The 25671-nt window shown below is 41.7% G+C and overlaps 1 long non-coding RNA gene across 1 annotated transcript; it reads right to left on the bottom strand.

The window, feature by feature from the left end:
• Positions 1-921: 921 nt before the first annotated feature.
• LOC117487792 lies at positions 922-2464 on the bottom strand. The gene is made up of 3 exons (XR_004556441.1): positions 2345-2464; positions 1656-1715; positions 922-980 (listed from the first exon to the last, which is right to left on the bottom strand). It is a non-coding gene; the product is annotated as an uncharacterized LOC117487792 (long non-coding RNA).
• Between the last annotated feature and the right edge of the window lie 23207 nt (positions 2465-25671).

Below are 25671 nucleotides of genomic sequence, written 5' to 3'. Positions count from 1 at the left end.
CGGATTAGCAGTAGTTGTAGGTGCTGCTGTTGTAGGTGTAGCTGTAGTTGTAGGTTGCACCGTTGTCGCAGCAGCAGTAGTTGTAGGTGCTGCAGTTGTTGTTGCTTCAGTAGTAGGGCCTGCAGTTGTAGGTGAAGCAGTTGTTGTAGGTTGCACCGTTGTTGAATTAGCAGTTGTTGTAGGTGCTGCTGTTGTTGTTGCAACAGTAGTAGGTACTGCTGTCGTAGGTGCAGCAGTAGTTGTAGGTTGCACCGTTGTCGGATTAGCAGTAGTTGTAGGTGCTGCTGTTGTAGGTGTAGCTGTAGTTGTAGGTTGCACCGTTGTCGCAGCAGCAGTAGTTGTAGGTGCTGCTGTTGTTGTTGCTTCAGTAGTAGGGCCTGCAGTTGTAGGTGAAGCAGTAGTTGTAGGTTGCACCGTTGTTGGAGCAGCAGTAGTTGTAGGTGCTGCTGTTGTTGATGCAACAGTAGTAGGTGCTGCTGTCGTAGGTGCAGAAGTAGTTGTAGGTTGCACCGTTGTCGGATTAGCAGTAGTTGTAGGTTGCACCGTTGTCGGAGCAGCAGTAGTTGTAGGTGCTGCTGTTGTTGTTGCAACAGTAGTAGGTGCTGCTGTCGTAGGTGCAGCAGTAGTTGTAGATTGCACCGTTGTCGGAGCAGCAGTAGTTGTAGGTGCTGCTGTTGTTGTTGCTTCAGTAGTAGGTGCTGCTGTCGTAGGTGCAGCAGTAGTTGTAGGTGGCACTGTTGTCGGAGCAGCAGTAGTTGTACGTGCTGCTGTTGTTGTTGCAACAGTAGTAGGGGCTGCAGTTGCAGGTGCTGCAGTTGTGGGTGCAGCAGTTGTAGATGAAGCAGTCGTTGGTGCAGAAGTTGTGTGTGCTGAAGTTGAGGGTGCAGCACTTGTAGGTGAAGCAGTCGTTGGTGCAGGAGTTGTGGGTGCAGCAGTTGTAGGTGGAGCAGTTGTTGAAGATGACGCAACTGTAAAAAAAACTTGACAAATATCTTTTGGGTCAATATTCTATGGCTCATGGAGTTGGGACACATTATCTGAGAGTTAGGAATCTAACAATTACTTTAATGTAAATCTCAGAACTGAGTGCCACATTTGTAAAATGTTCCTTTTCTAACATTTTACACTTTATGCTTCTTAGTAAAAACCATTTAATGTATACTGATTAGGGACCTCAATTTTCAAAATGTATATTGCATTCAAAAAAACGAATTACTCGCCAAAACTGCATGAGATAAGCACTAGGTTGACATGCCTGTTAAGATAATACTCATAGTGTCTCTTAGAATACATTATTATTTCGATATTTGGAGCTGGGAGATCAAGGGACCCCTGTGAATATGACAAAGCCATTTTCTTCGTTGCCAAAGTTGACACTTTTTATTCAACGTTATTTAACCACAACCCTAACAATCTACCAAGAGCCCGCTAAAGCCTCTTAAAGACAGTAACATTTCCCATGGTGAAACAAGGTGAAGGTAAAAGGTTCAAAGTGAGTAAGAAATAAGACTACACTCTGTTTCTTTGTTTTTGACATATTTTATCAGTTGCTAGAACTTCACCTTAACTTTATGTTGTGTCGTTTCCTACACCTTATCCACTCTTTTTATATAAAAAAACATTCATAGCAATCGGTTTATCATCATAAAGCTTACCTATTAAAATCAGGGAAATTGATACGATCCGTCCGACATCCATCCTCTTTTCCTTTGAATCTATAAAATCAAGCAAAACAGATATTTTCTCACAAAAGTGGCAGGTAAAAGCCTTTTTTACACCAGTTTTTAGAACTATTAATAATTTAGTAGTACAAAGTCTGCAAATGATAGTATTCAGTGTTGCAGTACTTTTATTTTTTTAAATTATAGGTGCCTATCACATCCAATGTAAAACAGTTTGATACCAACAAATGTATAACAATATGTCCCCACCTCATTATAATTCATGTTCTGAATCCCATATATTAAAACAACTTTGATAAAATGCAACTTTTTCTTCTGTAAAGGTCATCTGTGTTTCAGCATACTGTACAACAATTGTATTAATGTGGTTTACTGACAAAATACTTGACACAAACATTGGTCACTTTAAATAAAGAAATAATGTATACCTATGTTTAAAAAAAACATGTTTATAATAGAATAATAATGTGTTTTATCTGAAACAGTGCATTTCTCTCCACGCCGCAAAATGAAATGTTATATTGTACTTAGTGAAATGGAAAACACATATTGAATATGTGAATGACTGCCACACACACACAGACACACAAACACACACAGACACTCACACACAAAAACAATTTCAGACGAAACCCTGAATATTTACCAAAAAATGTACTTACCCATCATTAAGAGATAAAAGATGAAAAGTTATAAAATCCCTTTTTCTATCTGAATTCGATGTACCAAACTATTTCAGTGTCTTTTTTATATAGTCCTTTTCAAGTCTGGGAGATTGCAAACCTCTCCTCTTATATGGCAGTCCTCATCTATACCAAGGCCTTTATATTGGAATGAAATAACGGCTTATGACGTGGCTCAACGGTCATACATTTTTTAAATATGTTGTTACACCTCAGCAACATACACAACCATATATCTGGATAGAGAATGTCAGACTTCATATTCAAAGTATTTCCTCTTCTTTTGTCTGAGGAACAGGTTTCTTTCGCAATCCATCATTTGAATATTGAAGGAGGTTTCACCAGTGTTACAGAAGGTTATGACTAACAAATACATATAGATTTCAAGTAAAGTCAGAATCAGAATCAGAATACAGCACATTTAAGTGCTAATTGAGCAGGAAGAAATGCAAAAAAACAAAAGCAATTGCCTAATCAAACAAAGACAATATGAGTACACTAAATAGTATTTATATTTATAAAAACGTGATGCCGCATGAAATCACTGCATTTAATAAACAGTGAAAATCGACAAGTATTTTTCTCCAACCTCAATCTCAATGTAAAATACATAATTGTTTAAGTTTATACTTGCAGTATATTGTTCTTAATAAGACAAATACATTGCAAAAATATAAAGACCAGAAGAAAAAGACAAAATATCTTTTTATATGTGTATCTTTTTCCGATTCTTTCTATCAAAAATAATCAATCAATCAATCAATGTTTATTTATATAGCCCAATATCACAAATGTTACATTTGTCTCAGTGGACTTCACAGTTTGTACAGAATATCAGTATGACAATACGACACCCTCTGTCCTTAGACCCTCACATCCAACCTGGTCTCACCAGAATGCGTGACTCCACCACGAGTCCTTAACACCGCAGTGCGTGGTGGAGTCACGCACTCTGCTACATTTACGTGTCTCCACCACGCAAACAAAAATTAAAATCAGGGAAATTGATACGATCCATCCGACATCCATCCTCTTTTCCTTTGAATATATAAAATCAAGTAAAACAGATATTTTCTCACAAAAGTGGCAGGTAAAAGCCTTTTTTACATCAGTTTTTAGAACTATTAATAATTTAGTAGTACAAAGTCTGCAAATGATAGTATTCAGTGTTGCAGTAATTTTATTTTTTAAAGCTTTAGGTACCTAACACATCCAATGTAAAACAGTTTGATACCAACAAATGTATAACAATATGTTCCCACCTCATTATAATTCATGTTCTGAATCCCATATATTGAAACAACTTTGATAAAATGCAACCTTTTCTTCTGTAAAGGTCATCTGTGTTTCAGCATACTGTACAACAATTGTATTAATGTGGTTTACTGACAAAATACTTGACACAAACATTGGTCACTTTAAATAAAGAAATAATGTATACCTATGTTTAAAAAAAACATGTTTATAATAGAATAATAATGTGTTTTATCTGAAACAGTGCATTTTTCTCCACGCCGCAAAATGAAATGTTATATTGTACTTAGTGAAATGGAAAACACATATTAAATATGTGAATGACTGCCACACACACACAGACACACAAACACACACAGACACTCACACACAAAAACAATTTCAGACGAAACCCTGCATATTTACCAAAAAATGTACTTACCCATCATTAAGAGATAAAAGATGAAAAGTTATAAAATCCCTTTTTCTATCTGAATTCGATGTACCAAACTATTTCAGTGTCTTTTTTATATAGTCCTTTTCAAGTCTGGGAGATTGCAAACCTCTCCTCTTATGTGGCAGTCCTCATCTATACCAAGGCCTTTATATTGGAATGAAATAAAGGCTTATGACGTGGCTCAAAGATCATAATGTTTTTAAATATGTTGCTACACCTCAGCAACATACACAACCATACATCTGGATAGAGAATGTCAGACTTCATATTCAAAGTATTTCCTCTTCTTTTGTTTGAGGAACAGGTTTCTTTGGCAATCCATCATTTGAATATTGAACAGAAGGTTATGACTAACAAATACCTATAGATTTCAAGTAAAGTCAGAATCAGAATCAGAATACAGCACATTTAAGTGCTAATTGAGCAGGAAGAAATGCAAAAAACAAAAGCAATTGCCTAATGAAACAAAGACAATAAGAGTACACTAAATAGTATTTATATTTATAAAAACGTGATGCCGCATGAAATCACTGCATTTAATAAACAGTGAAAATCGACAAGTATTTTTCTCCAACCTCAATCTCAATGTAAAATACATAATTGTTTAAGTTTATACTTGCAGTATATTGTTCTTAATAAGACAAATACATTGCAAAAATATAAAGACCAGAAGAAAAAGACAAAATATCTTTTTATATGTGTATCTTTTTCCGATTCTTTCTATCAAAAATAATCAATCAATCAATCAATGTTTATTTATATAGCCCAATATCACAAATGTTACATTTGTCTCAGTGGACTTAATAATAATAATAATAAATTCTATTTATATAGCGCTTTTCTAAGACCCAAAGACGCTTTACATTTGGGGAAGGGTAGACAGACAAGGACAGGCAACAAAACAACAACAAAACAAAAACAAAACAGAGAAAAAAACAAAAAACAAAAAAACAGAAAGCAGTCAGGAGGAAGTGGGGGGTGGGGGGGGGGCTTATGGGTATACAGATTTGAAGAGATGGGTTTTGAGGCGGGACTGGAACATGGTGAGGGACTCGGACTCACGGAGGTCTTGGGGGAGGGAGTTCCAGAGCTTCGGGGCTGCAACAGAGAATGCTCTGTCCCCAAAGCTCCGGAGTTTGGCCTTGGGGATGGAAAGCAGACCGGCTGAGGTGGATCTGAGGGACCGGGGTGGTTGGTAGAGGATGAGGAGGTCAGTGAGGTAGGGGGGGGGCCAGGTGGTGGAGGGCTTTGTAGGTGAGTACCAGGAGTTTGTGTTGGATGCGGTGTGAAACGGGGAGCCAGTGAAGTTCTTTGAGGACCGGGGTGATATGATGCCATGATTTGGTGTGGGTGAGGAGTCTGGCGGCTGCGTTCTGGACACGCTGAAGTCTATTGAGGGATGTAGTGCTGATGCCGTAGAGGAGTGCGTTGCAATAGTCCAGGCGGGAGGAGATGAAGGCGTGAATAAGTCGCTCAGCTGCAGGGCGGATGAGAGAGGGACGGAGTTTGGCGATATTGCGGAGGTGGAAAAATGAGGTTTTTACAACTTGGCGGATGTGGGGCTCGAGGGAGAGGGTGGAGTCAAATATCACGCCAAGGTTGCGTGCCTGGGTGGAGGGGGAAACAGGGGTGCCATCGATGGTGAGTGTCAGGTTGGGGGTTTTGCTGAGGGTGGATTTGGAGCCGATGAGGAGGAGTTCAGTTTTATTGCTGTTGAGTTTGAGGAAGTTGTGTACCATCCAGGATTTTATAGCAGTCAGACAGGATTCGATGTGGGTGAGGGGGGGGTTGTGGAGGGATTTGGTGCTGAGGTAAATCTGTGTGTCATCAGCGTAGCAGTGAAAGTCCAGGTTGTAGTGGTGTAGAATCTGACCAAGGGGGAGGATGTAGATGATGAAGAGGAGGGGGCCGAGTACTGAACCTTGGGGAACACCTTGGGTGACTGAAGCTGTGGCAGAGGAGTGGTTGTTGAGGGAGATGAAGTGGGATCTGTCAGAGAGGTAGGACTGGAGCCACCTGAGTGCAGCACTTCGATACCGATGTCCTGGAGTCGGGTGAGCAGGATGTTGTGGCTCACGGTGTCGAAGGCTGCACTCAGGTCGAGGAGGATGAGGATGTTAAGTGAACCGGTGTCAGCAGAGGTGAGGAGGTCGTTGAGGACTTTGGTGAGTGCCGTTTCTGTGCTGTGATGGGGACGAAAACCAGACTGAAGGGGTTCAAAAAGGTGATTTGTTTGGAGATGGCGGTGGAGTTGTTTGGAGATGATACGTTCTATTGTTTTTGAGAGAAAGGGGAGGTTGGAGATGGGGCGGTAATTACTGAGGGAGGAGGGATCCAGACCGGGTTTCTTGAGGATGGGAGTGACAGCAGCAGTTTTGAAGGCAGAGGGAACGGTTCCTTGGGACAGGGAGGAGTTGAAAAGGTTGACAAGGCAAGGGCAGAGGACGGGGAGGCAGGACTTCAGTAGAGGGGTGGGTAAGGGGTCAAGCGAGCAGGTTGTGGGTTTGGAGGAGCTGATCAGTTTGAGTATTTCAGGGGGGGTAACCAGAGTGAACTGGGAGAGGCGGCCGTGGGGAGGGGGCCTCGGGAGGTCCAGGGAGATGGAGGGAGAAATTGTGGCGGTGGGTGTTGGGGGAGATGTTTGTGTGTGAGAAGCAGTGGATAGGGAGAGATTAATGGCAGTGATTTTGTCCGAGAAAAACTGGAGGAATGAACTGCATAAGGTGGAAGTGGATGAAGAGAGGGTGTCAGCACGGGGTTTGAGGAGCTTGTTGACGGTGGAGAAGAGGGTCCTGGGGTTACGGGAGGGGTCGGTAAAGATGGTGGAGAAGTAGGCAGATTTTGCGGCAGTGAGGGCGTCTCTGTAGGTAGTGAGATGGAGTTTGTATGATTCATGGTGAACTGTGAGGGATGATTTCATAGATAGGCGTTCAAGCTGGCGGCCGGTTTGCTTCAATTTTCGGAGTGCAGGGGTGAACCAGGGTGAGGAGGTTTTGAAAGTGACGTTTTTCCTTTTGAGGGGGGCCAGGCTGTTGAGCGAGGCGAGTAGGGTGGAGTTAAGGTGGCACAGAGGAGGAGGATTGTTGTGGAGACGAGGAAGATCCACGGCATGGCAGGAGGATGTGAACAGCGGGACAGGACAGATGCACCCCAGAGATGAAGGCAGGAGGCAGAGAGAGTCCACGGTTGTTGCGTGGGGTGGAGACAGACAGATAGGCGATGGAGCAGGTAGCAGTAGCCACCCGGCACTTTGATGGCTGAGTGAGGGCAGCCGGCTACAGCCAGCAACGGAGGCAGAAGGTAAAGTAAGTTAAAAATGTTAAAAACAATGTGCAGTGCAGTGCAGTGCAGGGCAGTAGTCCAATTCGGAAGTTTTGCAAGAACAGAGGGTAACAGAGGCGGAGAAGCGGCGAACAGTCAACGCCAGCGTCCTCTCCAGCGTTCGCTGTGAATTGTGAAACTTCACAGTTTGTACAGAATATCAGTATGACAATACGACACTCTCTGTCCTTAGACCCTCACATCCAACCTGGTCTCACCAGAATGCGTGACCCCACCACGACTCCTTAACACCGCAGTGCGTGGTGGAGTCACGCACTCTGCTACATTTACGTGTCGGCACCACGCAAACAACCCCAATATAAAGTGAATGAGGCTCCTTTGTCGTGGTGCACACACGCATTTCTACAACGTCCCGCAGTGAGCTTTTATTCTATAAAACGTTTTTAAAATCTACTTTATAGCTTGTAGTAACTCACGGGAGGCTTCTTTTATTTTATTTGTATTCATAATAATTTTTATTTTTCGTCAGAATGTATTATGGTGCATTATTTACCAATTTTTGTTCTCAAAAAACAGTGCATTGTGTGTAATACAACTGTGATTTTTATTAAATAACTTAGTTTTTAAGGAAGGCCAGAGCTTCAGCTGTGTCAAATAGATTGTTCCCTTTAGTTAACGTTATTTAAAAGATAATTATATTCCTATTTGATCATGTCCCCTTTATTGTATTACGGACCCAAAGAGCAATGTGAGCGTCCATTCCCAGTGGATAACGGAGGATTTTACACCCGGAAGTAAGTATTCTCCTTACTGTCTGTTACGCTCACCGGGAGCTACAGGAGTGAACTCACAATGCTGAACACAGGACGATGAAACAGAGCTTTTGAGGTAGAAAAAGGTTTATTAACCAAAAACCTATAATTGAGTCAGACGAGGGATTTAATATCCTATAAACCCAAAGCCAGGGTTTGTCAACTGAGGTGGTGCGGATATGCACGGAGGTACTCTGGCGAGGAGAGCCGGGGAACCAGAACTGGCGAGAGTTGACAGGTAGGAGCTGGTGTGCATGGAAGCACGAAGGTACACTGGCGAGGAAAGCCGGGGATCCAGAGCTGGCGAGAGTTGACAGGTTGGAGCTGGTGTGCGTGGAAGCACGGAGATACTCAGACGAGAGGAACGTGGCTGGATGTGGCAGGCAGAGGAGTAGGCAGATGGATTCTGACGGAGAACACAAGGATTAGATTTGGCAGGAACACTGAGAGTTAGTTTTACCATAAACTACATGTACCAAGTCGAATTACCAGCGAGGTGAAACGATGAACTGGTGAATACTGGATGAGAGAACCGGGCATATAAGCAGGTGAAGGTGAGTAGTGTAATCAGGATGATGAGCAGCAGCTGCGGAGGTGAGTTGGCGGGAATCAGAAGTGGGTCAGCCACACCCAGCCAGGGAGACAGACACACAGACAGACAGAACGAACATAACAAACATAAAACAAAGAAGAGAAGAAGGAGGGAGATACTGCAAATCCTCACAGTACCCCCCCCTCAACGGGAGCCTCCTGGCGACCACCAGGCTTGTCAGGGTGAGCCCTGTGGAACTCCCTCACCATGACAGGGTCCATGATGCGTGACCGAGGCACCCAGCAACGTTCCTCCAGGTTGTAACCCTCCCAATCAACCAGGTACTGAAAACCCCTGCCCCGGCGTCTGACATCCATAAGCCGACGCACGGTGTAGGCAGGATGATCATCGATGACTCGGGGGGGAGGAGGGGGAATGGTTGGAGGGCACAGGTCACTGGTGTGGACTGGCTTGATCTGGGAAACATGAAACGTTGGATGAATCTTCATAGTTCTGGGGAGCTTCAAACGAACAGCAGAGGGGTTGATGATGCGTTCAATGGGAAAGGGACCAATGAACCGCGGGTACAACTTCCTCGACTCCGTAAGGAGGGGAACATCCTTTGAAGACAACCAAACTGACTGTCCAGGGGCATAAGGAGGAGCGACATGTCTGTGGCGATTAGCAGATCTCTGATTCCTGGAGGAAGTCCGAAGAAGGGCTGAGCGCGTGTCCCTCCAAACCTTACGACAACGCAGAATGTGTTGTTGGACGGATGGAACAGACAACTCATTCTCCTCTTCAGGAAACAGGGGTGGCTGGTACCCTAAGGAGGCTTTGAAGGGAGAGACACCAGTTGCAGAAGAGGTGAAAGCATTGTGGGAATACTCAATCCATGGTAGATGGGAACTCCAGGTTGACTGGTTATGGTTGGCAACACAACGGAGAGCAGACTCCAAATCCTGATTAGCCCTTTCAGTTTGGCCGTTTGACTGGGGGTGATAACCTGAAGTCAGACTGACAGATGCACCGAGAGATTGACAAAAAGTCTTCCAGACCTGGGAGGTGAATTGAGGACCACGGTCGGAGACGATGTCTGCCGGGATACCATGCAGGCGGAAAGCATGCAGGGTGAGAAGCTGGGAGGTCTCCAGGGCTGAGGGGAGTTTCGGCAGAGCAACAAAATGGGCACATTTGGAAAAACGGTCTACAACAGTAAGTATGGTTGTGTTACCCTGAGAGGGAGGTAGGCCAGTGACAAAGTCCAGAGCTATGTGAGACCAAGGTCGACTAGGGATTGGAAGGGGCTGAAGCAATCCTGCAGGTCTCTGATGAGAGGCCTTGCTCCTAGCACATGTAGTACAGGCAGAAACGTACTCCTTAGTGTCCCTATCCATTGTTGGCCACCAAAAACGTCTCTGAAGAAGAGAGAGTGTGCGGTTGGCACCAGGATGATTTGCGAAACGGGAGCAGTGGACCCACTGCAGGACTTGAGAGCGGACAGAGTTGGGGACAAACTGACGGTTTGGCGGACCACAACCAGGGTCCGGTTGCTCCAATAGCGCCTCCTGGATGGAGTTACTGATCTCCCAGGTGAGGCCACCCACAACACAGCTCAGGGGAAGAATAGAGTCAGAAGAGGTTACTGGTCCCTCAGACGAAAACGACTTGGACAGGGCGTCGGGTTTAGTATTCTTGGAACCAGGACGATAAGTTAGAGAGAAGTTGAAACGACCAAAAAAGAGGGCCCACCTGGCCTGTCGGGAGTTTAGCCGTTTAGCAGACTGAATGTACTCCAGGTTCTTGTGGTCAGTCCAAACAAGGAATGGCTGCTCGCTGCCCTCGAGCCAGTGTCGCCACTCCTCCAACGCCATCTTCACCGCCAGCAGCTCTCTGTTGCCCACATCATAATTTCTCTCAGCTGGGGAAAGACGGCGAGAGAAGAAAGCACATGGGTGAAGCTTATTGTCTGGCCCTGTAGTCTGAGACAGAACAGCGCCAACCCCGATGTCAGATGCATCTACCTCCACCACAAACTGCTTGCTTGAGTCTGGCTGGATGAGTATGGGGGCAGATGTGAACAAGGATTTGAGGAGAAGAAATGCCTTGTTAGCATCTGTAGTCCAGGTAAACTTGATCTTGACAGAAGTGAGACTGGAGAGTGGAGCTGCTACCTTGCTATAGTTCCTGATGAACCGGCGATAGAAGTTAGCAAAACCCAGGAACCTCTGCAGCTCCTTCCTAGTAGTGGGGACTGGCCACTCGGAGACAGCTAGGATCTTTCCTGGATCAGCCTCCAACTTGCCTTGCCTGATGATATATCCCAGGAAGCTGACCCGCTCCTGGTGAAACTCGCACTTCTCAGCCTTGACGAACAGCTTGTTCTCAAGCAGCCTTTGTAGCACCTGACTGACGTGGTCCTGATGTTCCTCCAAACTCGTGGAAAAAATCAAGATGTCGTCAATGTAAACAAACACGAATCGGTTAAGGAAGTCTCGTAAGACATCATTAACCAAGGCCTGGAAAACAGCGGGGGCATTAGAGAGTCCAAAGGGCATGACAAGATATTCAAAGTGACCAAGGGGGGTGTTGAAAGCTGTCTTCCACTCATCTCCTTGGCGAATTCGAACAAGGTGGTAGGCATTCCTGAGGTCGAGTTTGGAGAAGATGGTGGCACCTTGGAGAGGTTCAAAGGCTGAGTTTATCAGGGGAAGTGGGTACTTGTTTTTAACTGTAATGTTATTTAGCCCACGAAAGTCAATACAGGGTCGGAGAGACTTATCCTTTTTGTCCACGAAGAAAAACCCAGCACCCAGAGGAGAGGAAGAAGGACGAATTATCCCAGAAGCAAGGGAGTCACCGATGTATCTCTCCATGGACTCTCTTTCAGGCCGAGACATATTATAAAGCCTGCTGGTGGGTAAAGGAGCTCCAGGCAGCAGATTGATGGGACAATCATAGGGACGATGAGGAGGGAGAGAGAGAGCTTTCTCCTTGTTGAAGGCCCCACTCAGGCTGTGGTAAACTTCAGGAACACCAGACAAGTCTACTTCAGCAGAGACACAAGGAGCAGACTTAGGTTCGACAGGGACGGGAGGCACAGCAGACTGTAAACAGTGAATGTGGCACGACTGGCTCCATTCCATGATTCTTCCTCCGGCCCAATCAATATGTGGATTGTGGTTGCGAAGCCATGGGTATCCAAGAACCAAAGGGGTTGCTGGGGAGGAAATAACCTTCAGTTGAATCTCTTCTCTGTGATTACCAGAAATTAACAGGGTTAAGGGTTGTGTCTGCTGTGTAACCTTAGAAATGCTTTTCCCATTTAAAGCATATGCTGTCAAAGGTTCCGTTAGAGTTTCCAAATGTAACCCCAGCTGCTTGGCTAGTTCACAGTCCACAAAGCTATCCTCCGCACCAGAGTCAACGAGAGCAGAAAGGGGCAATGTCTGAGCGTTGAAACAAAGTCTAGCAGGAATCAAAAAACGGCTCAAAGTTGGGGCTACAATAGGTGTAGGTTGCGAACTCGTCAGGACCCCCAACTTTACTGACGAACCCTTGCGTTTGGGCGGACAGGACAGCCAGAGAGGATATGGCCACCTTTCCCACAGTACAGGCATTCTCCACACCTCATACATCGAAGGCGCTCCTCAGGGGATAATCCAGTGCGTCCCAACTGCATAGGTTCCACCATAGCAGAAGTGGGCACGCGGGTAGGTGAGGTGAAGCCAGATGGTCCGGACACAGAGGGAGCAAACCTGGGTGAGCTGTTTGGCTGATAAGGCAAAGCAAAAGGAGAACGCTGCATGCGCTCCGCACGGAGCTCCCGCAGCCGGCTGTCGAGACGAGACACCCAGGAGATTAAGGATTGGAGGTCAGCAGGCTCCTCTCTTGCAGCCAGCTCATCCTTCAGTTGATCCCTCAATCCCCTAACAAACACAGCCCTTAAAGCCGCCTCGTCCCATCGGGCTTCTGCCGCCAGTGTGCGAAACTCGATAGAATAATCTGCAACAGTTCGAGTTCCTTGTTGCAGATTCAGCAGACGACTAGCAGCTGAGCCAGAGTGTTCAGGATGATCAAAAACAGAGGAAAAATGATCCGAAAAAACTCCAAAGGAAAGTGTATTGTAATCCACAGAAGAACTCAATGCTTCGGCCCAGGTTAAAGCTCTTCCACGAAGCAAACTCAACATATAGTTAATCTTAGTTCCATCAGAGGAAAAAGACACGGGGCGCTGGCGAAATACCTTATTGCATTGAAAAAGAAATCCTCTGCATTTCTCCACCTCTCCGTGGAAAGGCTCAGGATCGGCAATGGGGAAGTCCCGGCATGGAGTGGAATCCACAGGTGGATTGGAGGAGGCAGGAAATGTAGCAGAAGACGTCAAAGTTGAGACCTGAGCAGCAAGGTTTGAGACGTGTAGAGCCATGGACTGATTGCTCTCCACTAAGGCTCGAATCATCTGCTCATGATGGCCCAGAAGATTTCCCTGATGAGAAATGGCGTGCTGGACTGTGGCGGGATCCGATCCAGCGTCAGCGGAGCTCATAGTGACCAGTCGTACTGTTACGCTCACCGGGAGCTACAGGAGTGAACTCACAATGCTGAACACAGGACGATGAAACAGAGCTTTTGAGATGGATTCTGACGGAGAACACAAGGATTAGATTTGGCAGGAACACTGAGAGTTAGTTTTACCATAAACTACATGTACCAAGTCGAATTACCAGCGAGGTGAAACGACGAACTGGTGAATACTGGATGAGAGAACCGGGCATATAAGCAGGTGAAGGTGAGTAGTGTAATCAGGATGATGAGCAGCAGCTGCGGAGGTGAGTTGGCGGGAATCAGAAGTGGGTCAGCCACACCCAGCCAGGGAGACAGACACACAGACAGACAGAACGAACATAACAAACATAAAACAAAGAAGAGAAGAAGGAGGGAGATACTGCAAATCCTCACACTGTCGATTGATTTGACAGTGATATCTGCACTACTCATCAACTCAAAAACACCAGATTATCCTTGTTAATTACACAACATTGATTGGTGTAAATTGTTTACAATGCTTTTGTATTTTCCCCTTTCGATTCGGAGAAACAAATATTTTTTCGGAGTTTTTGGATGGCAGAAGACACTACACGACCCAGAATCCTCAGCTATGGGACTACACCATGTGCTTAGAACGTGTCCTACCCCCCCCCCCCCCCCCCCTTTTAGGTCACAGGCTCCTCCAACAGTGCAACACAATAAAACAGATACACAAAAAAAATAGTGCAAGTAAATACAAAAAGAAAAATAGTAAAATAGTAAAAAGTGAAATAGTGCAATAAGAGTCTATATACAAGTGATTGGAATATGATATATTAGATAAATCATTTCTAAGTAGCAGCCAGATGAATGTTATGGATGTTGTTTCTAAGTTCAGGTGTTTAATAGTCTTATGGCCTGTGGGATGAAACTGTCCCTGAGTCTGGTGGTTTTAGTCCGGATGCTGCGGTACCGCCTGCCAGACGGCAGCAGACAGAACAGTTTGTGGCTGGGGTGATGGGGGTCTTTTATAATCCTGAGGGCTTTCTTTAAGGTTAACCTGGTATTTTTACTCCACTACATTTATTTGTAGTTACTTTACAGATTTGGATTAATGATGTGAAATATAAACAACCCTTAAATCAGACTTTAGTTACACCTGAGTAAAATTCAGTGAAGGTGATTGTCAAGTGCCAACAATCAGGCGAGATATTTGGTAGTGGGTGCTTGAGAAGATTAAATATTTATCTGCAGATCCCTATATTCATTACTCGTTATTCTCTACTAATAGTTCATTAAAAACTGTATATAATGGCTATTTTGCACATCCCTTTCAAGATTTCAAGATTTTCTAAGGTTTATTGACATATCATATACACAACTACGGTGTAGTTATGCAATGAATGAAAAACTTGGGTCACAGGTTCCTCAACAGTGCATTACAAGACATCTATCGATATCTGTGTACCTCCACCATTAAACATATTCTGCACATTTCTTATACTATCTACATACATCTTATAAGAGTATAATTAATATGTATAATATCAGTTAAAATAAGTGCTTCAACATAGTTAACATTGCAGGAAAGTTGATTGCCAAGTTCCAAAACAAACCATGCAATATATTAGACGTTAAGTATTTTGTCAGGCTTAATATCTGTAGATACCCCCAAAGCCTTTTTCTTATTTAAAAGAAGACCTTAACCTAAAGTATTCTTTAATGTTTAAATAAAGCCTTATTAGTTTGTCTGATTCCAATGGGAATGGACGCTTACATTGCTCTCTGCGTCCGTAATACAATAAAGGGGACATGATCAAATAGGAATATAATTATCTTTTAAATAACGTTAACTAAAGGGAACAATCTATTTGACACAGCTGAAGCTCTGGCCTTCCTTAAAAACGAACTAATTGAATAAAAATCACAGTTGTATTACACACAATGCACTGTTTTTTGAGAACAAAATTCGTAACTAATGCACCATAATACATTCTGACGAAAAATAAAAATGATTATGAATACAAATAAAATAAAAGAAGCCTCCCGTGAGTTACTACAAGCTATAAAGTAGATTTTAAAAACGTTTTATAGAATAAAAGCTCACTGCTGGACGTTGTAGAAATGTGTGTGTGCACCACGACAAAGGACCCTCATTCACTTTACATTGGGGTTGTTTGCGTGGTGCAGACACGTAAATGTAGCAAAGTTCGTGACTTCGTGTTAAGGAGTCGTGGTGGAGTCACGCATTCTGGTGAGACCAGGTTGCTCACATCGTACAAGGAAAAACTTCCGGAGAAAACCCACAGTTTAAAGGGGAAAATGGGAGAAACCTCAGGGAGAGCAACAGAGGAGGGATCCCTCTCCCAGGACGGACAGACGTGCAATAGATGCAGTGTGTAAATTGAAAAGATAATACATTTACAACATAGGTAGTCCAAATGTTTGGAAATGCATGTGTCTATAATAATAAGATGAATCCACGAGGATATCCATCCAGGACTTATGATCCAGGACCACAGCAACAGGCACAGCCAGGACTCAAGATCCAGGGCTCGCGATCCAGGACTCAGGACCACAGCAACAGGATCAGCCACGACTCAGGATCCCAGCGTAGATAGACACCAAAAAGAAATTTGGGGAAGCTGGGTTATTTGGAACATGAGAGTACACAGGTACAGACAGAGAGAAGGAAGAAGTAAGGTGTCCCCCGACAAACTAAGCCTATAGCAGCAAAACTAGGGGCTGAATCTAATCAGCCCTAACTATAAACTTTATCAAAAAGGAAGGTCTTAAGCGCACTCTTAAAAACGGATAGGGTGTCTGCCGCCCGAACACAAACTGGAATCTGATTCCACAAATGTGGAGCTTGATAAGAAAAGGCTCTGGCTCCCATTGTACTTTTAGAGACTCTAGGAACAACCAACAACCTTGTATTCTTGGAACGCAGTGCCCGAGTAGGACAGTAGGGTATAATGAGTTATTTAAGGTAAGATGGCGCCTGCTAAGGGCTTTGTAGGCGAGAAGAAGAATTTTAAATTCCATCCTGTGTTCTATAGGGAGCCAGTGTAAGGCAGCCAGAACAGGAGTAATGTGGTCCCTTTTCCTAACTCTGGTTAGTAATAATAATAATAATAGCTTTATTTTATATAGCGCCTTTCAAGGGACCCAAGGTCGCTTTACAACTAATATAGGAAAAACAAACATAACAAAACAAAAGTCAGACAGACAAAACAACAGATCGATTAGGGGCCGAAAGCCTTGGCAAACAGATGGGACTTGAGGGCCCATTTGAAGGCGTTGAGTGTGGGGATGTTGCGAAGTAGTAGTAGTACTCGTGCTGCAGCATTTTGAATCAGCTGAAGCGACTTAACTGACTTCTTGGTACACCCTGATAATAAAGAGTTACACTAATCCAGCCTTGAAGTAACAAATGCATGGATTAGTTTCTCTGCATCGTGTTGAGGCAAGATATGCCTGATTTTTGCAATGTTACGTAGATGGAAGTAGGCGGTCCTTGAAATTGATTTTATGTGGGTGTTAAAGGTTAAATCCTGATCAAATATAACACCAAGATTCTTTACAGTCTCACTGGAGGCCAAATTAATGCCATCCATAGTTAGTATATCTTTAGATAATGTGTTTTCGTAGATTCTTTGGGCCGAGTACAATAACTTCAGTTTTGGCCGTGTTTAACATCAAAAAGTTTAAAGTCATCCACGTTTTTAAGTCCTTAACCTGTTACGCACGGCCCCCCCGGTACCGGGCGGATAAACGCGTCATTTGCAGGAAACAACGTCTAAGGAATCTTAATATTTAATAAAACTATGAATGTTTTATATCCATGTAACGGGAAGAAACTCAGCTAACTGATCTTTTTAATTTTTTTTCTCCAAAAAAACCCCACAATGCTAGCACTCAGCCTCTGAATTAGCCACGAGCGAAAAAATGTAACCTAAAACGGCACTTAAACTCACAATAACTCCCTTATTACTTATCCTAGATGCACAGCCAACCACTCGTTTTTGGTGTCCTGGAGACACTGAATCTGTGTAAAAAACCTCAACACTCAGTGATAAACATTTGCGACGCTATAAACGAAAGCGTACATCATAACATGTGGAGCTAAGTAGCTAGAAACGCTAACATGGCTTACCTTGGTCAAAACTGGTCTTCAATGGCATTAAAACGATAAAGAAACGATGCTGCAGTTAATCCATAGGTTCATCCAATGTATCTGTGCCCTCTTTGAAATTATTTCTGATAATCCATAAGCAATAAAACTGCTTCTTAGTTTCCAAATCCCAGAGGGAGAGATCGGTCCACTCTGCCCTGCATTTCACATGCGCGCAGCCCCCACTTTTCTCTTTACAATGAGTGTGTATGTGGGCCTTCCCCTTCGATTCTATTGGCTCTAACGGTCAGAAAGAAGTGTCAACCATCAAAATCGAGCAAGGGGGGCCAGAGATATGAAAAAAAAAACATTTTCACCCAAATCACCTCAGAGGTGGGGTGGTTTTGGCTAAACCTCTCTAAAAAGGTCAAATGTCACTTGTTTTGCATCAATCTTGATACAGGGTACTTATTATATGTTGTACTTTGGATTCCTAAAGCTTTTAGTCTACTAACCCATCATCCAAGGGTAGTTTTCACTATCTGTAAAAAATAGTTTTTGGACGGACACTATAATTTACAGTTTTTTACTATGTAAAATCTGAATTTTCTTTAAAATAAAAAACATTTATATTGATTCTGACACTTCTACATCCAACTCACAGATGTAACCTTGCTTTGATAAAAGAAATTATTCATATAACCCTTTTAGAAGTTAGGTTGTAGTCATTTGTTTTGGGCATGTCATTTTCGAGCCTGAAACATGAAAAACAGGCTTGGTGCTTAACAGGTTAAGGCAGTCTTGAATTTTATTTAGATGATTAATTTCATCAGGCTTGATTGATAAATATAGTTGAGTATCATCCGCATAACAATGACAATTTACAGAATGATTCCTTATAATATTGCCTAACAGAAGAATATCATGTGAACAAAATAGGTCCAAGTACTGAGCCCTGTGGCACTCCATGGCTAACTTTGGTTTGCATGGAAGATTCATCGTTGACACATACAAACTGAGAGCGTTCAGATAGATGGGACCTAAAACAGCCTAAAGCAGTTCCCTTTATGCCAACTAAGTGCTCTAGTCTTTGCAATAGGATATCATGGTCGATAGTATCAAATGCAGCACTGAGATCGAGCAAGACAAGAATAGAGACAAGTCCTTTGTCTGAGGCTATTAGAAGGTCATTTGTGACGTGTAATGAGCTAAAGCTTTGTTGTTTATTGATATCAGACAATGATACTACAGATTATTCAATTATTAATTAAATGTTTCGTTTTGTTATTGCATTCATTTGTATAGTACTGTATCATGTCTGTATCACCTTTTGTTTCATTTGTATTTTATTTGGTTTTACACGCTCGAAAAAAATAAATAAACTAAAAACTAAACTAAACTAAACTTTAACCAGAGCTGTCTCTGTGCTATGATGTGTTCTAAAGCCAGACTGAAAATCTTCAAATAAATCATTGTTTTTTAAGTAATCATACAACTGTTTTGTGACTGCTTTCTCAATAATTTTTGAGAGGAACGGAAGATTAGAAATAGGTCTATAGTTGGCTAAAACCTCTGGATCGAGGTTGTGCTTTTTAAGAAGCGGTTTTATCACTGCTACTTTGAATGATTGTGGAACATAGCCTGATAATAAAGACATATTCATAATATTTAACAAAGAAGTGCTAATTAATGGAAAAACTTCCTTTAACAGCTTAGTTGGAATCGGGTCTAAGATACACGTTGATGGTTTAGAAGAAAGAATCATTGAATTCAATTGTTCAAGGTTTATGGCTGAAAAGCATTCTAATTTACTATCTAGTGTAATATTAGAACTTACGTTTCCGGGAGCTGTTGATAACACTATACTGGTCAAAGGCAAGAGGTCATTAATTTTGTCTCTAAGAGTAACAATTTTATCGTTAAAAAAGTACATCAAATCATTACTACTGAGTGCTATGGGAATAGAAGGCTCAATCGAGCTGTGGCTCTCTGTCAGCCTGGCTACAGTGCTGAAAAGAAATCTTGCATTATTCTTATTCTCATCTATTAATGAAGAGTAGTAAGCTGCTTTACGCAGTGCTTTCTTATATTCATTGAGAGTAATATGCCAAATTAAACGAGATTCTTCAAGTTTAGTGGAACGCCATATCCTTTCAAGTTGTCTCGACTTTTGCTTTATTTTGCGGGTTTCGGCATTATGCCATGGAGCTAGTCTATGTTGTTTTATTTTCTTCTTTTTCAAAGGAGCAACAGAGTCTAATTTTATTCGCAGCACATCTGTAGCACTATCAACAACATGATCAATTTGGGGTGGTAGTTTCCTCCCTTACATACAGACATGCTATCGAGTTAAGTATTGGTGGAATCTCTTCCTTAAATTTGGCTATAGCACTAACAGATAGGTTTCTGCTGCAGGAACTTTTGACTAACGGTTTGTATTCTAGTAACAGTACTTCAAAAGTTACTAAGAAATGGTCGGATAATGCAGGATTATGCGATTCGACTAATAGTTGCTCAATTTCAATACCATAAGTCAGAACAAGGTCGAGAGTGTGATTATAGCAGTGGGTTGGTTTATTTACACTGACGGAAACCAACATAATCTAATACAGAGTTAAATGCAACAGTAAGGCTATTTTTATCATCGTCAACATGAATATTAAAGTCACCTACGATAATTACTTTATCTGTTTTAAGTACCAAAGTTGATAAAAACTCTGAGAATTCTGATTAGAATTCTGAATAAGGACCTGGTGCACGGTACACTCTAACAAATAAGATTGGCTGCAAAGTTTTCCAGGTCGGATGCGTAAGACTAAAAACAAGACTTTCAAAGGAGGTATAATTTAATTTTGGTTTAGTATTGATAAATACATTTGAGTCAAAGATGGCTGCAACTCCACCTCCTCGGCCTGTGCCTCGAGGAATATGAGTATTGATATGACTGGGTGGAGTGGCCTCATTTATGCTGACATATTCTTCATGTCTCAACGAAGTTTCAGTGAGACAGCATATATCAATATTATAATCTGATATTAAATCATTTACCAATATTGTTTTAGATGCTAGAGATCTTATGTTTAAGAGACCACATTTAATCTTCCTGTTTTGTTGCACTGTAGTAGTTTACACACTGTACATTTATTTTTATTAGGTTATTATATATGACACCTCTATTAAGTTTTACCTTAAATTGTCCTTGGGCAGACACACACACCGTTAATATTGGGTATTTTATTGGGTTTGGGATTCCTATGGATGACTGCCCAGGAGAGAGCGCAGAGAAGCGTGTAAGACTGTGACTCCGTCTCCTGAGGCCTATACTACGAAGCTGGTTCAACCTAACCTGGATATGTTTGAGTTAGCCGGTTGGCCCAATCCAAAACATACGCGCTCTGGCTAAACTGTACTACGACGCTGGTTATCAAGTGGATCGCTCAAGCCAGCTGTGTCCTATCTAGTTAGGTGCGCGTTCACATGAAAGGGGTGGTATTTGGAGCATTCGACCAATCTCAAACACGGACAAGCGTACTGACAGCGCAGCGTCATACTTCCTGAATGAAAAGTGAACTTTAATATTAGTCAAATATGAAGAAGTTAAACTTTAAACATCCATGACTTAAACACTTTATCCAGGATAAAAGCCACATAGCTGCACCTGCAAGGTGAAAAAGTGTTTGAATGCGTACATTAACAGGTTTATGAAATCACTGCCCCGTCCAAGACACGAGTGGATCTGACTTTAATTAGGAGAATTTGACTCGAGTGTTTTGTCAACTTAATGTGTTGCTTAAAATAATACTTCTGCATACAGTATGTGACACTGTGAGTGTTGCACGGCCAGATAGGGCTCAAGAAGCTGACTCAAATAAGGAAATATATGATACATTATGATGTGATATGATATGAATGATAATGGGACACATCGCCATCTGCACTCACAGTGCCGCGGACTGTACTTCATGTTACTCTGATCTGGTTACTTATGTCGTGGCAGATATTTAAGTAAGCTTTCTTAACGCTAATGTTATAATAGTCAGATTGCTCTGAAGATGGGAGGGGATATTCTATTAATTTTCACGTTCACACAGTCAGTTGATTTTGGCCGGCCGTCTTTCCTGCAACGGCAGTTTTTCTGTATTTCCTCTATCCTGTAATATGAATTGATCGCTTTAAACTCCGCACACGGAGCTCTGATTGGTCAGCAGGCGGTGCTTTCACTGAGTTGATCTCTTAGCCTGCAACCTAACCTGCTCCGCAGGTTTTCCCCAGAAGGCTGTGAAATTATTTACGAAGCCCACATCGTTTGCTGGGCACCACCAAGACAACCAGCGCTGAAATTATGACATGCGGCTATACATGTTGTCATTGATCAGATTGGGGAGGGGACCAGAGAAAATTATAATCTTTATGGACATACTTATTTAAATGAACCTGACCTGGATAAGCAGGATAAAATGGATGGATTAACAAATTACAATTATGAATATGTTCCTGTTTATTTAAGCTTTTGGTTGAATTTACAATTATCGCCCATTGTATGTCAACAGCCTTCATTGCTACTGGGACTAATAATCATAACAGTGTTTGCTTTAGATCTGATGGTGCTGACAGAAATAGAAGGACTAAGGAATCTGACGTCTACGAAAAGCTCACAATCCGATACAAAAACATTTGACGTCTATCTTGAGAGTTTTTAAGATGTGCAGTTACTGTATCCTGTATCCTGACACGGTTGAGTAATTTCTAAAGGATTTCATACCTCATATCCAGAGTTGGGTGTAACGCGACTCTGGATATGAGTTACAAAGTAACGCGTTACTGTTATAATATTACTTTTGTCGGTAACGGAGTAGTGTAACGCGTTACTTTTATAATTCAGTAATCACACTACAGTTACTAACATTGCCCCGTCACGCGTTACTTCGTTACTTTTATAAAATCAGTCATAATCACACTGACATACAAGAGGGGTTTCCGCCGCAGGTTTATATGTACGTAATCTGCGCGACTTGCGCGTCCACATCTCCACGTGCAGTGCTGCATAAACATGGTCAGCGATAACTTTCGAGGGGTGGAGGTATGCCCATTATTTTGAGTTCGTCTGAAGAATAGACAGGAATGTGACGGTGAGGTGCAAACTGTGTCCAGGCCAGAAGCTGTTATCCACTGCTGTAAACACCACGTCAAACCTCAACAAACACCTGCAAAGAACACATGCTAAGGTGAAGCTAATAGCTAAGGACCCCCGAACCCAGAGTGAGGATGTTGTGAGTGCGCCGCCGCCACTTTTGCAGTCTGCGTGATCTGCCTGTAGGGAGGGGCGGGCCGGCCCCGCGAGTAAAGTAACGAGTAAAGTAACGAGTAAAGTAACGAGTTACTTTATGTAGAGAGTAACGAAGTAGTGTAATATATTACTTTTTTTAAAAGTAATATGTAAACTGTAATATATTACTTTTTTTTAGTAACGACCCCATCTCTGCTCATATCATTAACAAAGCCAGTCATTTAATGTCACACACATTCATTTGAATGTCATTTCTACACAAGAAGTGGAGCAGGTTACCGCTGAATTTTAGTGTAAGATTAAACTTTACGATCAAGTGTCTTAAGCTACTTGAATAATATGTTCTTTTGTTCATTTTTCTTTTTTTCCCCTTAAAATGTGGCTTTCAATATCTCACAAACAATTATGCAGTAACAATCTATCTTGCTGTTCTATTTTAAAGTGTATTAACTGTATGGGTAGCTTTTAGTTTAGTTTCAGCGACGTCTTTGGCTATGAATTGTGTGGTTTTTGTATCGCACTGATATCACCTGTCAATCACACAGTGTTGTTGATCATTGGACAATCATTTTTTTAAACCAAATTTGTAAACGAGTCACCCTAAACATAGGATATTTTCATAAAGACTTAAAGGTGGGGTAGGTAAGTTTGAGAAACCGGCTCGAGATACACTTTTTGTTATATTCCATGGAATGCTCTTAACATCCCGATAGCAATGAATATCTTAAGTGCTTTGACAAAAAATCCATTAAAAAATGTCATCTGTGGAAGCCGAAGTACTGTAAAAAGCACGACCAATCATTTTAGCCGGCCCGGCTAAAATAACTGGATGGCCTACCTGCCTGTCAGCCTTCCATCTGTGCACAAACTCATCTCGTGCCCTCATTGGTCACGTGCGCGCTCGTGTGTGTTGGAGGAGGGGCTCTGTAAGGAAGTGGCAGATTTTTTCCGGTTGTGTATTTTCAAATTCCAGCACACTCGAGCTGGTTTCTCCAAAATCACCTACCCCACCTTTAAGAAACACAATGATTTGAACTTGACTGACACTTTCCAAAAAGAAAAAAAACAAAACGTTTTCCTTATGTACGATTTATAGTTCATTTAAATACAAATCTCTTTTTGTGCGATTTCATCTGTGGCAATGTTATCGCATGTGCTACAGCATGTCTTGTCCAGCTCTCCCTTGTTAAAGATATTATTAGTCTAAATGGGAATCTGCTGGTGAAATAACGATTAAATAATAAACAAAAGAACAGATCATGCAGATAATTTTTCATCCACAGTTATAAATGAAGCCCATTTAATTTGATTTAAATAACTGTGAGTCACAGCATTGTAAGATTATATATTTTAGACTTAAGTCAGTAATCTTATGGTTAAAGTTAATAACAAGGATTCAGCAAATGTGGAACATAACATTAACTGTACAAAGGTGTGCAACCATTATACTAAAGACAAAGTAGTAGAAATAGTATAAATGTTGGGGATACAACCCAATAAGAAGATGGTCACCGAACTACTTTGTGCTAAATTAAAGCACAACTTAAATGTATCTAATGTTTTATTACGATTGCATAAGATGTTAACTTTTGTCTATAGCCTCATTTTAATGAATCACTACTTGATCTGTCTGTGCTGCGACTGATATGCATGCACACACCCATATTGAGACACACTATTCCTTGTTTCGATTATACCTGCAGCTAATGGTTACGCTTGTTTAAAGCGTTTGTGTGAGTTAAGTGTCAGTTAAACAAAAATATTATTTAGTTAATGAGCTACATGGAGATGGCTGGACACTTTTATCACCCTCTATCCTCTTGTTTGTGCCCTTGCAAAGGCATACTGTGGTTTGTAAGAATATTTGTTAACATTTAACATGTTTTGCAAAATGTATTTAGATAATTAGTCAAAGTTAAGATTTATATTTACTTTAATTTGTGGAGTGACAAATATGCAGCAGATTTAATAATGGTTTTTTTTGACCAAATAAATTGACTGGATTTCTTAAATATTGGCTTCAGTTATACTGTAATGTATAACTGTGCAATAGTCTGCATTAGTAATTAAACTGTGCAATACTTCAAGTTAAAGTCAACTTTATTGTCTTTTAGTTTGTTTGTACAGACAGAGAGATCGAAATACTGTTTCCCACAATCACAAGAAAAACCAAAATGCAAATATATATATATACAAATATGTATAATAATATGTATATACACATACATAATCAACATCGACACATATATATCCACACATTAAAAAGCATAAATAAAGGCACAACTGTACAAAAACAACAGTCATCACTTTGGCACTTTCAACTCTGTATATGTTTTAGCACCAATCAGTTGTTTAGCATTCATATCATTACTTATTGAAATGTATTCAGGGGTTTTTCTAGAAAAAGATAGTATGAGTATATAGTATTCAGAGCTCCGTAAAAGCAAAGCTGTCAATGCCGTCTGACGTTCTATTTGACACGATTTTCATATTTTGGAGTAATTATACTTTTTTTTGACGAACAGTAATATTGTTTTCTGGCATCACTCTAAAATGTTAAGAAGAAAATAGTCATTCTGGTATGAGGGCGCACGCCTGGTTTAGACAAATCCCTCGTATGAATACCCTTTTTTCAAATGTATTGACGTTGTATTTTAGGGTTAGGGTTAGGTGTTGAAGTACAATGTAAACATTTTACTTTAACATCAGTATATCTTTTTGGAATTAATTTTGATTTAATTGTATAATATTCTTAAATGGAGCAACAACCAAATTACCAAATCAAATTCCCCCTGCTTTGGTAACAATATAGTTTTTCTTATTATGAGTGTGAGTGTTTTATGGAAAGTATTATTGAAATACCGTAAAAGGGTTAATCGGAGAGGGTTAATGTGTCCTTCATTTACAAACATATGTTAGTATTACCTGCAGAAAGCATCATCATCAGGTCAGCAGACTGGAGGAAAAGCAGTTGGAGGTCTAACAGTGTCTCATTGATAAGATCTTTACTTTTCTTTGGGGTTTAATATTCAGAATATTGTTCAGTAGGGCTGCATCTG

Source organism: Trematomus bernacchii, unplaced genomic scaffold, assembly GCF_902827165.1.
Source record: "Trematomus bernacchii unplaced genomic scaffold, fTreBer1.1, whole genome shotgun sequence".
NCBI classification, from domain to species: Eukaryota; Metazoa; Chordata; class Actinopteri; order Perciformes; family Nototheniidae; genus Trematomus; species Trematomus bernacchii.
The sequence above is the reverse complement of the archived record's forward strand: the minus strand, read 5'-3'. Positions and strand labels throughout refer to the sequence as shown.